Genomic DNA, 14,756 nt, shown 5'->3' on the forward strand with positions numbered 1-14,756 from the left:
TAACTAATAATGCCAATATCTTTGGCGACGGCTATGCTACCGCCGCAAAAAACCTTTTTTGAGACAGTATGATATCGTCTCAAAAAAAAAAAAAAAAAAAAAAAAAACTGCAACACAATTATTAAAAATATGAAAATTACCTGTATTAAATGAAAATAATTAAAAAAAAACCGATAATTATATAATAATATAAAAATTCCTTTATATAAATAAAAATTCATCCATAATTAAAGTATTCTTCCATTCATAACAACACATCATCAAAATTATCCCATCACATAATGTTGCATAATACACACATAATGTTCACAAATCTAAATAACGTAAATAAAAAATAAAAGTATTCGTCATGATTCTTCCGTGGGTTACAAAAATAAAAGTTTGTCACAATCTTCACACGCCTGCATTCCACAAGAAGCAAACTGCTACTCAGGAAATATCTGAAAATAAAAAATAAAAAAAATTAATGACAATATAATTATGTGTTAATATTTTAATTACAAAAAAACATAAAAAATTAACTACTATATAATTAGAAAGATAGTTAAGTAAATAATTTTGGCTAGACAGAAATCCGACCCTAACTCCCAAACCGGGAACCTAATTTGAGCCCGTCTTCTCCCACAAGTCTCTTATGCCTAGGCGTTCATGTGTGCCAAGTTTCGTGCTAAACCGACGTCGTTTGGTGATTTTGGGGCGTCAACACCTCGAATTCAAGTTTCTTAAAGAACTAGTTTGCCTAGACCGAAATAGGGCTCTAACTCCCAAACCGGGAACCCCATTGGAGTCCCGTCTTCTCCCACAAGACTCTCGTGCCTAGGCGGTCATGTGTGCCAAGTTTCGTGCTAAACCAACGTCGTTTGGTGATCTTGGGGCGTCAACACCTCGAATTCAAGTTTCTTAAGGAACTAGTTTGCCTAGACCGAAATAGGGCTCTAACTCCCAAACCGGGAACCCCATTGGAGTCTCGTCTTCTCCCACAAGTCTCTCGTGCCTAGGCGGTCGTGTGTGCCAAGTTTCGTGCCAATCCGACCCCATTTGGTGATTTTGGGGCGTTAACACCTCGAATTCAAGTTTCTTAAGGAACTAGTTTGCCTAGAAAGAAATAGGGCTCTAACTCCCAAACTGGGAACCTCATTGGAGTCCCGTCTTCTCCCACAAGTCTCTCGTGCCTAGGCGGTCGTGTCTTCCAAGTTTCGTGCCAATCCGACCCCGTTTGGTGATTTTGGGGGGTCAACACCTCGAATTTAAGTTTCTTAAGGAACTAGTTTGCCTAGACCGAAATAGGGCTTTAACTCCCAAACCGGGAACCTAATTCGAGTCCCGTCTTCTCCCACAAGTCTCTCGTGCCTAGGCGGTTGTGTGTGCCAAGTTTCGTGCCAATCCGACCTCGTTTGGTGATTTTGGGGCGTCAACACCTCGAATTCAAGTTTCTTAAGGAACTAGTTTGCCTAGACCGAAATAGGGCTCTAACTCCCAAATCGGGAACCCGATTGGAGTCCCGTCTTCTCCCACAAGTCTTTCGTGCCTAGGCGGTTGTGTGTGCCAAGTTTCGTGCCAATCCGACCCCGTTTGGTGATTTTGGGGCGTCAACACATCGAATTCAAGTTTTTTAAAGAACTAGTTTGCCTAGACCGAAATAGGGCTCTAACTCCCAAACCGGGAACCCCATTGTAGTCTCGTCTTCTCCCATAAGTCTCTCATGCCTAGGCGGTCGTGTGTGCCAAGTTTCGTGCCAATTCGACTCCGTTTGGTGATTTTGGGGCGTTAACACCTCGAATTCAAGTTTCTTAAAGAACTAGTTTGCCTAGAGTGAAATCCGTCTCTAACTCCTAATCCGAGAACCCTATTTGAGTCCCGTCTTCTCCCACAAGTCTCTTAACTTACAATGTAAAGAATTCAAAGATACATTTTATACCTGATCTTCTGGTGGTGGTGTATATGGATTCTCATCTTCTGCAGATTCCCTAAATGCCCGGTGGCCACTCGATGCATCAGGAGCCTATGATAGTCAATGCATAATGTGTTAATCATATTCGAATTTTATACATAATGTTGTGTGAAAATTTAACTATCAAACAATTTAATTTATATCGAACTTGTCTGTTGGGATCCACACTTGCCCCCTGTGACACAAAGGCCATCATCTCCGCTCTCAGCTGCTGTAAATGTGTAGAGAACTCTGCTCGCAGCTCCTCCCTCAACTCATCCCTTAGATCCGCATGAACCTGCTGGGTGATCTGAACAATAGTCGATGGCTAGGGTGCTGACTGTGATGGCCCAACACCTTCTTTATACACTACTCTTTGAGGCACAGTTCTCTCGTATGTGCGACAATATCCATGATTGTCATGACCTATCAACTCATGGAAAATGGCATTCCTAGCCTCCAAAGTCCGACAATCCTCAGGTAGCATAGAGAGTTGGCCATTAAACTCATCCTGTATTGAATAAGATATACAAGTATATGCCAAATTAAGATGGTTGACACACAAAAAATAAAAAATAAACTTTAAATACAATCAAAGGTGTTTGGAAACTACCAAGGTCTGGATAACCTCTGGGTCGTCTGCTCTACGTGTCATAAGCCAAACATTCATCTTATCAGTAGACTCCCCCCTATTGGTCATCTACATTTTTTTAGAAATATGAAAATTAGAATCCAAATAATTTGCAAATATACAATGTTTATTTATATACAAAAATAAAACAATAAAATATAAACCTCATACCGTATCTGAGCGAAAGTAGTACGCCCTGTGGTATGAGCTATGCCGTGAGCTCGCCGATTTTTAGCGTTCCTAGTTGCAATTTTCTATAATAGGTTCAACAAATGTAAGTATATAAATATGATTGTATGTTTACATATCATACATATAACTTATTTGTATACCTCAGCATCGGAAGTACGCCAATACTCCACAAGTTCTTCCCACTGGCTTGGCACAATGTGCAAAGGAACATCATCCTTCAGATTAGGATCTTCGCTTCTAGGCTTGAAATACTTAGACTTAATCTTATTCTTGTGATCCTTCCATATGCTGTTACAGTTTTTCATGCAGATTGGCTTGTACTCCTCTGGACATATATTCAAATTGTCCTATAAAACACAAAGTTTAAATAATAATAACACAATTTCGAAATTTAAATTTTTGGACAAAAATATACTTTTACCTTCACATCCTTCCAGATAGCATCAAGAATGTCATCAGGCACAGTGTTCCAGTCAAGAAAAGTAAGAGGAACAATGTTACCATTTCACACAATAATGCCAAGTTGAGTAGTTTACTTCGACACGTTATCCCTATTGGACAGTTATTTTCATCAAATTGTATGTCCAACTTTGTACCAGTACACCACTCCCTAATGCCTTTGGCATATCCTCTACCACGCCTACTCGAGGTTGATGAAGAACTAACATGACCTGCGAGATACAATAAGAATGAACAATATGCAATGATAATAAACAAATGCAAATTTTATCACGAAGGTCAATACAAATCAATTTCTTATACTTGAGGGAGGCTGTGAAGAAGTCGAAGGGTCTGAAAAATACAATGAAAATAAACAAGTTATATGTAATGAGAACAAATAAATATACATTTAAATAATTTTCATACAAATCAAAGCAAATTTATATACTTGCGGATGACTCATAAGCCGATGACTCTAGTCGGGATGATAGTTGCTGCGGTACCACTGATGGGGGTCGATGCGGTGGCACTAATGGCCCCTCTGATGGTGCTCGCTGTGATGCCTCCTCTGATGGTGGTGCCACTGATGGTGGACGCACCAATGGTAGGCGTGGAGGCTGAGTAGATGATAGCTGCTGTGGTGCCACTAATGGTGGTCGATGCAGTGGCACTAATGGTGCTCGCTGTGATGCCTCCTCTAATGGTGGTGCCACTAATAGTGGTCGCTGCGGTGGCTGGTCAGATAGTGGTGGCACTAATGGCCCTTCTGATGGTGGTCGATGTGATGCCTCCTCTGATGGTGGTGTCGCTGATGTCCTCTTATGTACCACATCAGACATCATGTGCCAAGGATGATCAGGCTTCCTCTTCCTTCCCATAATAATTTGCAAGCAATATAACATTAATTGACATTAGAAACATAGACAATGGTTTGTCATCAACTATAATATGACATTAATTGAACTAATACAATTACAAAGACAAAGTAAATTAAGAAAGTGATGATTAACTACAACCTTGGCCTTAATTGAATTATTAATGTTGATTAAATATCAGCCTATTTGAACATCAACTATTTCCCCTTCTGCGGCTTCCTTCACCCAACCAACTTCTTCATCACGAAGTATTATATTTTCTTCCAATTGTTGGCTCATATATGGCTCGATTTGTGGATCAGTCGAACTCATATCAAATAAACCTCTTTGAGACATCTTCACCGCCACTTGCCAGTCTGGTTGTAATGGGTCTGCAACATACGAAACTTGCTCTGCTTGGGATGCCAAGATGAAAGGTTCATTGGTAATTCGATCATCTCGGTACAACAAATGATTGAAGTTGACTAATGTGAAATTGAAGACATCTTGTATCTTCCTGTGAATGTTGTCAATCCAATCACACTTAAACAACACATGCTTCTTCTCATTGGAATATCGAATCTCAACAATATCTGTCAATTGTCCATAATAGTACATAGACCCCACACGAGGATTCTTGTCTTTCCGACTAGCATAACTTATGGTATTTGCCTTCAAAGCTACACCACAATTTTGTGTGGCTCGATGGTCATCCATGGCCTTTACTCGATACCGAAACCCATTCATTATATACCTGTTGAACCTCCTTGTCAGGTTATGAGGACCATTTGCCAATACAGCAATCTCTTTAGAAAATGTGACATCACTAGTCCTTCGCAAAGTTTGAACCTATTTTAAAAAATAAAAATTGTAAAATTTAAAATGTAGTTTGACTTAGGTAAATAGAATCTGTAGATTTAAATACATACATGTTCCTTGAACCAAATGTGAAAAGTTTCAAAATGTTCACGTCGAAGCTGATGATCGTCAACACGAGGCATTTTGACCTTAGGTTCTTCAAGGTGTTTGCTGTGTAGATTGAAATTTTATCAAAAAACAAAATTTGGTTCAAAATTCAATGAAACATAATAAAATATTGAGTGAGTGACATAACTTACTTTATGAATGGCTGAACCGCGGATGTATTGAATAAGACATACCGATGAGTTTGTGCCCAAGAAGTGTTATCAAGATAAAAGCTTGTGATTTCACCAACAGCACGACCCATATTGTCATCACCACTGTAGTTCCTCACAGGTCGATTAGATTTAGTTTCCACATCATTGAGATATTGTGCACAAAAATTCATGCATTCTTCCATAAGATATCCTTTAGCAATTGAACCTTCTAGATGAGCTCTATTATGCACATATTGCTTCAAAGTAAGAAGATACCTCTCAATTGGATACATCCATCGAAACTGAATCGCTCCACCCAATAATGCTTCATCAGCTAGATGTATAGGCAAGTGCTCCATTATATCAAAAAAATTAGGAGGAAATATTTTCTCTAGATGACAAAGTGTTACGGCGATACGATCTTGAATATATTACAAATCCGTCGCACGATTCACTTTGGAACACAATTGTCTAAAGAAATTGCTCAATTCAATCAAAGGTTCAATTACATTCTTCGGTAACGATCTTTGAATGGCCAATGGAATTAGTTGTTGCATCAGAATATGACTATTGTGGCACTTAAGACCCCCAATACTTCTATCATGTAAGCGCACGCGACGCGATATATTGGATGAATACCTATCGGGAACTCTAACTTCCTTCAATACTTTCAAGAACAAATCTTTCTCATCCTTGGTCATCGTGAATTGTGCCGGTGGTAAATAAGCTTTATTCGACCCTCTTAACTGCAAATGTAGGGGTTTTCTAATATTCATTTCTTGTAAATCACGCTGGGCATTAACACCATCCTTTGATTTTCCTGCAACCCCTAATATTGTCCACAACACATTGTCACAAACATTCTTCTCTATATGCATCACATCGAGATTGTGTCTAATTAGATTGTGCTCCCAATATGGTAGTTCATAGAAGATACTCTTTTTCTTCTAGCTATGGGTGCGATGTCCAGCTTTCTCCTTCTCTACTTGTCTCCTATGCCTCTCTTTAAGGTCATCCCTATTGTATTGGGTTAAAATACCCTCGGATTCTAATTATAGCAACATCTCAGTTCCAGACAACAATTTTGGTTTGAGTCTGACTCCTTGACTACCATCAAATGATACTTTATCCTTCTAAAATTTATGGCCAGTAGGTAAAAATCTGCGATGACCCAAGTATGATTGTTTCCTACTATGCTTCAACCAACACGATGTAGTTTCCTTATTGCAACAAGGACATGCATATTCGCCTTTAGTGCTCCATCTTGACAAGTTTGCATATGCAGGAAAATCACTAATTGTCCACAGTAAAGATGCATGCATTTGAAACATTTGATTTGTTGATGCATCAAATGTGGAGACATCGTCATTCCATAGTTCTTTCAACTCCTCAATCAACGGTTGCATATACACATCAATCTTGTCACCAGGTCCTTTCGGGCCGTCAATAAGCACAGATAAAATTAGAAATGGTTGTTTCATGCACATCCATGGTGGCAAGTTGTATGGAATGAGTACAACAGGCCAAGTGCTATGAACTATGTTCATCGTCCTGAATGGGTTAAAACCATCAGATGCTAAGCCAAGCCTTACACTTCGGCAATCATTACTAAAGTCAATATTTCGACGATCAAAATCTTTCCATGCAAGGGAGTCTGCAGGATGCCTAAAGACACCGTCATTAGTTCGTTCCTCTGCATGCCATCTAATTAACTTAGCCGTCTTGGATGACATAAACAACCTCTGCAACCTTGGCTTTAAAGGAAAATACCTCATTTGTTTTGCAGTTATTTGTTTGCCACCGTTGTGAGGACCATTTGAACCACCATCACCATTTGATTTCCATCTTGAACTGTTGCATATGACACATTTATCAAGATTGGCGTTCTCGTTTCGAAACAACATGCAACTGTTGGGACATGCATCCCACGTCTCATATGTGAAACCCAAATCTGTTGTGACCTTTTGAGCTTTATAATATGAGTCCGGGAGTTTCACACCCAACGGGAATGCCTCATTCAATAACTCAAGCAACATGTCAACAGACTTGTCTATCCACTGATTAAGCACCTTCAAATGTAGAAGTCGAACAATGGATGACAAAGATGTGAACTTCTGACAACCCGGATACAATTCACTTTGTGCATCTTGAAGAAGTTTGAAATACTTTGCAGTCTCTGCATTTGGACCGAGCTGGGGTTCAGATGCATGGGGATCAGGCCCCTGTGGTTCATTACCCTCAACACTTGTACCAGTATGTGGATTTCCCATAGCCCCTTGTATCATTCCAATCATATCATCCCCAATGTCTAAATTAGCTAATGTTTTATTCTCTCGATTACCATGCAGAGATACGTAAGATTCCCCATGATTAATCTAATGTTTGTATTTTTTAAAAAAACCATTCAAAATCAGATGCTCCCGTACACCCTCTCGTACAAGATGGTATAGATTCTCACACTTTCTACACGGACAACTGATTATCGAACCTTCAACCCTATTGGTGTAGGCAAACACAAGGAATTCATCAATCCCATTAATGTATTCGCTCGACATCCTATTTGGCAAATCAATCCAACTCTTATCCATCATCTGTACACATCCACAAAAATATCTCATCAAAGTAACTCTAAATATAATACCTACGTGTTCATGTACCATGATACCTATCCATCCAATTTCTCTCAAATAGGTAGGTGGTCTTATCCCAGTTAGTTATTTACCGATTTGATAGGAGAACATAAAAAATGAAATACTTATACAACAACACGTGAGACAAAAAAATGTTTATTTATTTATTTAGACTACTCCACTATTTTAATTTTAATTTTTAGTTTAATTTGAAATGAAGTTGATGTATTCAAAGCTTTTATACCTCTGCAAATGATACTGCACTTAAATGGAGATTCCACAATTGTAATTAAACATGTATTTGCTTTTAGACAATTAAAATAAAAATAAAAGATGTTCAAAGGACCTTTTCCTCCACTTACATAGAAGTTATTAAACTCTCCATCCACTATAAAATTCTTTTTCTTTCACCACAAATGAATTTATAAATATAAGATTCAAACACACACTAAAAATAACTCCAATCTATACTCTCAAATTTTGACACAAATTTAAGTTTGACTAAAAAATACTCAAAACTCATCTATGCTCTTTAACTCAAACCTATTCAAAATTAAATTCTACTTTTTTTTTTTATTACCCAAAATCAAGAGATCATTTTAGCAAACTCAAACCTATACCAAACCTTTTTTTAAAAAAACTCAGGTAAAATTTTGAATTAGTTACTAAAGTGCTTCATAAGAAATGAAATTTTTAGTCAAAGCATAAAATTTTTGAGGTTACTATTTGAGTGCTTCATATCAAATGAATTTTTCATTCAAAATTTTTGTCTGATCAAAGTTTTCATGATTGGTGATGGTTTGATAGAATTTGGGGGGGAGGGGGAATGAGATTGACATGACGAGGTTGAATTACACTTGCTTTTACTAACCGAGAATAATGAATTTTTAAAGACATTTGAACTCAATTGTAAGTCCCTGAGACACATGTTTGCCAGGATATGTATGCAATATATTTGTAATAAGGAAGATTAAACAAAGTTAGTTTGAAAAACAAGGAAAGAAGTAAAAAAGGGATATGAAAAAGATTGATTAGTCAGGGAACCAAAGGGCCAACTGTTTCCTGGCTTGACACATATTATGAGTCAGTTTAGTTTTTCCAACTCTATACTATCTTAGAAAATTAAATTAAATATATATAATAAAAAAAAAGAAAAAAGTAAGAGATTCTTTAAGATTATATGCAACATGGAATTATTAGTTCAATTATAAATTGCTTACAAGGCCAATGTGGTTTGTTGGGTCCATGCTGAACTATTAAGGATGTATGAGTAATGAATATGATTATATAAAACTAATAAACAACTATGTAGATAGCATTTTCCACAATTTAATAAATTCTAGTAAATTAATATATAAAAAAGAAATGGAGAAATTAATTTCGCTTATTTTAAAAATAAATTTTCATTATTTCCTTACTTCCATCCTTCACCCATTGGCAACCCCTCTAACCACCATCACCAGTCACCACTTTCAACAACTAAGACGAACAAAATTTTCAAATTTTTTAGAAGAAAAACAAAAATGAAAACCAAAATACAATCTTTTTTTTTAAAAAAAAAAAAAATTCCAATGAAGTAAAAAACAAACAGGTGTAGAGTTACAAAAGAAAACCAGAGCATGTAGACACCCCATTTTTGACCGACCTTAAGACTCAGACGTCATCAATTGAGTGCTCGATGATCGCGCATGTTGTGCTCGTTCTGAGGTCACGAAGTCTCGGCTGAGAGCCTTGCCTCCGGACTTCGGGACTTTTTGTGCTTCACCTCGGTTTGCGAACCAAGTCCTGTTTTCTTTTCCCGAAGGGAGGGAGAGGTCTTGAAGACCATCTCTTAGTAGCCATAGGCTACGTTTCGTGGTCGTAGGCCACTATTCCCGTTTGGAGACCAGTTTTCGATTTTCGGAGTCGTCGGCCGCGTGCCTCGGTTCGGGACTGCTTAACTACCTCCATTTGCTCCGTTTTTTGGCACACACCTTGATTTCTCTCCCTAGAGGGAAACTGTGGCCCGGGAGATCACCTTCGTGGTCGCACGCCACTTCCGGTGCTTAATAGGCAATTTTCGGGGCCCCCGGCTGCGCGTTTTGGCCCTCAAACCCTCGTTTTGCATCGGTTAGAGTTCATTTTTGGCATGGACCCTATTTTCATTGTTAGAAAGGTGGTACAAGGGTGGGAGACCACCTTTTCTTCTTGGAGACCACCTTTCTCCTTGGAGACCACTTTTCTCTCTCCTCCAGCCAGTTTTCTTGTCGGGAAACTAGTCTCCCTCACTTTTAGGCCATAATTTCTGGTTTCCCATACCACCACTGTGTTGCATTCATCTGGGAGGCCACCTATTTGGTACGGCCGACCACCTTTGGTGTTTGACCCTTTTGAACCCTTGGTCTCCCTCACTTTTGAGCCATAATTTCTGGTCTCCCATACCACCATTGTGTTGCATTCACTTGGGAGGCCACCAATCTGGTATGGCCGACCACCTTTTCAACCTGACCCTTTTGACCCCCGGTCGGCCGACCACTTGAACTGGTCGGCCAGCCATCTCCTTTTTTGTCTCCCTGAGTACAATACAACTGTGCCAGCTGGGAGGCATTTGCCCCATCCTCCGAGATTTAACCCTTTTGTTTTGCCTTGTTAAGGAAGATTTGGTCCCTTTTGCTTAGCTTCTAAGAGAAGCTTGACCTTTTGTCAAGCTTCTTGAGGAAGCTTGACCCCTTTGGTCTAACTTCCTCAAGAAACTTGACCCCTTTGGTTTAGCTTCTTTTAGAAGCTTGGTCCCTTTGCTTGAGGCTTTTCCAAGAAGCCTTGGACCTCTTCTCCTATAAGAGAGGCCCTCCTCTTCATTTGCAAGAGTTGGAAAAATTTGGCTAAGGCATTACATACACCTCTCTCTATCTCTCTACATCCGAGCTTCAAAACTCCATAGTTCTTGGCCATTTGAACTACACCTCCAAGCACAACACCTCCACTACCACTCTAAGTACCTTAGAGCTAATTTTTAGAGGTTGAAGGCTTGCTACATTGGTCCAGAAGTTGCTGGTTCTCTTCTCTACAAGGGTAACTCTCTATTTCCCTCTGTATAGCATTATTTTGCTTCATATCTTAGCTGTATTTGAAAGCCTTTTCGAGCTTTGGCACAAACTGAAAAGAGTCTCATTTTGAGTCCCTTTTGAGGTTTGTTTAAGGACATTTTTCTGTTAGAGGTCATCTACCCCTTGTATGCTCCATCTCTCTTTTAAGGCTTATTTTACTTCATATCTTAGCCTTACTTGCAAGAATTTTCGAGCCTTGACATAAACTGAAAAAAGTCTTATTTTGAGCTCCTCTTGAAGATTGTTTAGGTCATTTTTCTGTTGGGGGTCATCTACCCCCTTGCATGCTTGTTTGCATCTTGTTTTGAGCCTTGCATCTAGGCCTTGGTTTTGTGCTTTGTTTGGCCAGTGGATTTTCAGTGGCTAGCATACTATTTTGAGAGCCAAAATCAGAAGGGGGTGACCCCCTCACTCCTTGCCCTGTTTGTTGGCCCTTTTGGCCTTACAAAGGAGCTCCATTTTTCATGTTTTGAAGCCATGTTTCAGGCCCTATTTGGTGAGTTTTAAGGTCTGCATAAGCTCTGTCCAGAGCCCTTTTGGCCATTTTGAATGTCTATTATGCATGTATAGAGCAATCCTATTCAAGGCCTTTCAAAGGGGCTTTTACTTGCATGCTTCCTAGCTTCATTTCAGGCCATTTTTGATGAGTTTTAGGGCCCTCATAACCTCTGTCTAGAGGTGGTTTTTCCATTTTGCATGTTTATCTTACATGTGTTGAACAACCCTCTTATTGGCCTCTCAAAGGAGCACCTCATTCTAACATGTGTTGACTGAGTTTCCATGGATTTTTGGGCATATTTTAGCATGGCATACTTCTATTTTTGGCTGGTTTGGTGACCCCTCATGTGCTTCATATAGTTGTAATGCAAATCATGGTTCACTAGCTTACTTAGCATGCTTTGTTGACCCTTGATTTTAGCACTTTTTGGCCTTGCCTTAAACTGATTTTGTGTATATTTTGGACTTCCCTAGCTTTGTTTTTGGTTCTCATGGTCGAATGATGTTTGTTTTGCATGCTTGTAGTTCAATGCACTTGTCTAGCTTTGAGATTTGAGGTCTATTGCATGCATATACTGAGGTGTTTTCATGCTTTGGGGCCATTATACATCATATTTCAGAGCTTATGTGAATGCCATATACCCATGTTTTATACTCTTTAAATGCGTTTGAGAGTCGGGCTTGTATACCTCATTTACCGACCATTGAATGAGCTCCATTTCTTTGCATTCCGAGCCATCATTTTAGGCCATTTCCCCACTGTTTCAGACCTGCCTAGGGTCTGTTTGGGGATGGTTTTTCCATTTGTGCATTGCTTTGTGTACCTCTAGTGTAACGCACTTCATTAGTTTCGGTATTCGGACCATCTAGCTTGCATTGCGTGACATATTTTCATGATTCGGGACCATTGTGCATCATGTTTCAGAGCTAGAAATTGCATGTTTGTATTGCATGTTTGTAGGCCATCTTTCATCCCTTGACATGCTTTGGTAGAGTGGCATTTGATGCCTTAGGACCGATCCATTGCATTCGTGCATGTTTGCATGTATTTCGGTTGTCTCATTTTCATCATATGGCCACTGGTGTGAGTGTGGCTGAGGTCCACTCATATTGGTGTAAGTCCATCGTGCATTGTGTATGCCATTTTAGTCCATAGCATTGCGTATGCTAGGTTGCATGTTAGTGCATTGTGCATGTCATGTTGTGTCACGTGCATTGTGTATGCCATTTTAGTCCATAGTATTGTGTATGCTAGGTTGCATGTTATTCACATTGTGTATGCCATCTCATTGCACTGTGTTTGGGATAGGAGTTAGCCCAAACACGGGAAACGAGGGACGTTTCGTACCCGGAGTGACAGAACGTGTCTCAATTCCCGGTCGCCGACACTTCGGATTATCCATGATGGAGTCTAGGCCTTGTTGTGTTGTCATGTGCATTCATTTCACATCGAGTCGTGCAATTCGACTCCTCGGCCATCATGCATCGAGATGCGTGATTGGTGGCACGAGGATTGAGGTGTACATACATATATGAAAATACTTTGCCATGCCCCTTTCTTGCTCTCTGTTGTAGCAAATCAGAAATCAGCAACCTTCTAGAGCTTTGCACAGCATCCCGGGATTAATTGCAAACAGAGGCAAATCGGGGCATCGTGAGGAATTTTTCAACGAGGCGACTCGAGCATGCATGTATCTTTCATCATTCGGAGCAGAGCTGGGGCGGTCCATTGACTTGCATGCTAATTTATTTGCTTTCCTAGTTAATTTGTTAATTAATTAGGGGTTTGTAATATTTAATTATTTATTTGGGCTGTAATTATTTATTCGGACTTTATTATTTATTCGGACCCTCCAAGCGAGGGCACAATTGTAATAAGTGTGCGTGTGTGTGATGTAGGTCTTCTAACCCCACGTCTTTCTCCCTTTTATTTATCAGTTTATGATGGTTAGATTAGGGCATGTTTCAATTAGCATACTTATGCTCGCATGTTTGCATCTATTCATCTGTCTTGCATGCACCGGGCTCGGCACATCATACTAACTGCATCGTATTTCAATTCCAAGTTGATTACGTGTTAGCTGTAGCATCTCATATGCCATTCTTAGAATAGCCGAGCCTATTATAGTTGCATTTTTGCATGTGTTGCATTAGGCATCTCAGCATAGTTAGGATCCATGCATGTTTTCTAATTAGCTTCTTTCTTTGGCTTGGAGTACTTGGTAAGTATTTATGCTTTAGCATCCTTGCATGCGTGTGAGTGACTGCCATGATAGCATGCTTACCATGAGGCTATGTGCTTATGTGATATACCTACCTGAATGCCTGTGGGTGAAGGTTGGATTATCCGAATTGGAATAATGCATTGATTGTGAGTTTTATGCCCACTAGATAGTGGCAAAACCATCTTTTCTAAGCCCACCTGAGGGTGGCAAAATCTGCATTTTAGCCTACTTGCGAGTAACGAACCATTATCAAAATGAACATTAGATGTTTTGTTCCAATTCAGGCGACCCAGTCTATACTTGTATGCTGTGCGCATCACATAGTAAATCTAGGCTAATAACCGGAATAAGAACGCATAACGTTTTCAAAACTCGATATCATGGTTAGTAGAGGCCGATCTTTGATCGGGCGAGCGGGAGTGCTCATGAAGTGACCTTCCCCAATCGTACCCAAGTTCCCGAGCCGAGGCAACTTTGGTGATGACAGACATGTGGCCTTAGGCAACGAGTCAGGGTTTCCTAAATTTCTCCAAAATAAAATATTTAGGTGGCGACTCTGTATCTAGCAAAGCAGTCCATGTTTGACACTTCTTTAAAAAAAAATCTATTTTCGAAAACGATTTGCCAGATTTGGACTCTTTGATGATTCATCGGTCTTGCATTGCACTCTGTGAGATTAGATACAGGACCGTGACATGGAGTCCTGAACTGTAGTAAGCCCAAATGAACAAAACGGGGGGATTTCCATCCCGGGACGTTCAGGGACGTCTACAGAGGGCAGAGGCTTAAGCCCTCCTAGAGTTTGCAGATATCAAGTTTGAAACCAAAATACAATCAAATACATATATAGGACTATATAAATTCTCAGAATGACTCATCCCTCTCCAATCAAGATTTCACGGTCAGGCTAATGACCCATACAGTCCAACACTAAAGTTAACGTGCCTATTTTGCTATAAAAAAAAACACACACACAGATATTTATTAAATGATATTAAAAAGAAGGTTTAATAAAGGTAAATGAATACAGATATGTTTGGTCTCAGTTTCGGTTTTTCACTATTGTTTGGTCTCAGTCTCGGTTCTTCACCAAGCCATTCAATATGAGACACCACCCAAAGAAACCACAGTGTGAGAGTTGAGACCAAACA

General features: G+C 39.5%; 1 long non-coding RNA gene across 1 annotated transcript; it reads right to left on the reverse strand.

Moving 5' to 3' along the window:
* Positions 1–2,221: 2,221 nt before the first annotated feature.
* On the reverse strand, positions 2,222–3,094 carry LOC145805834 (uncharacterized). Its single transcript, XR_014347986.1, has 3 exons — positions 2,894–3,094; positions 2,544–2,815; positions 2,222–2,441 (listed from the first exon to the last, which is right to left on the reverse strand). It is a non-coding gene; the product is annotated as an uncharacterized LOC145805834 (long non-coding RNA).
* Positions 3,095–14,756: the final 11,662 nt, after the last annotated feature.

The sequence above is a fragment of the Camellia sinensis genome, chromosome 13 (assembly GCF_055761805.1).
Source record: "Camellia sinensis isolate YWXY chromosome 13, ASM5576180v1, whole genome shotgun sequence".
Lineage (NCBI taxonomy): Eukaryota > Viridiplantae > Streptophyta > Magnoliopsida > Ericales > Theaceae > Camellia > Camellia sinensis.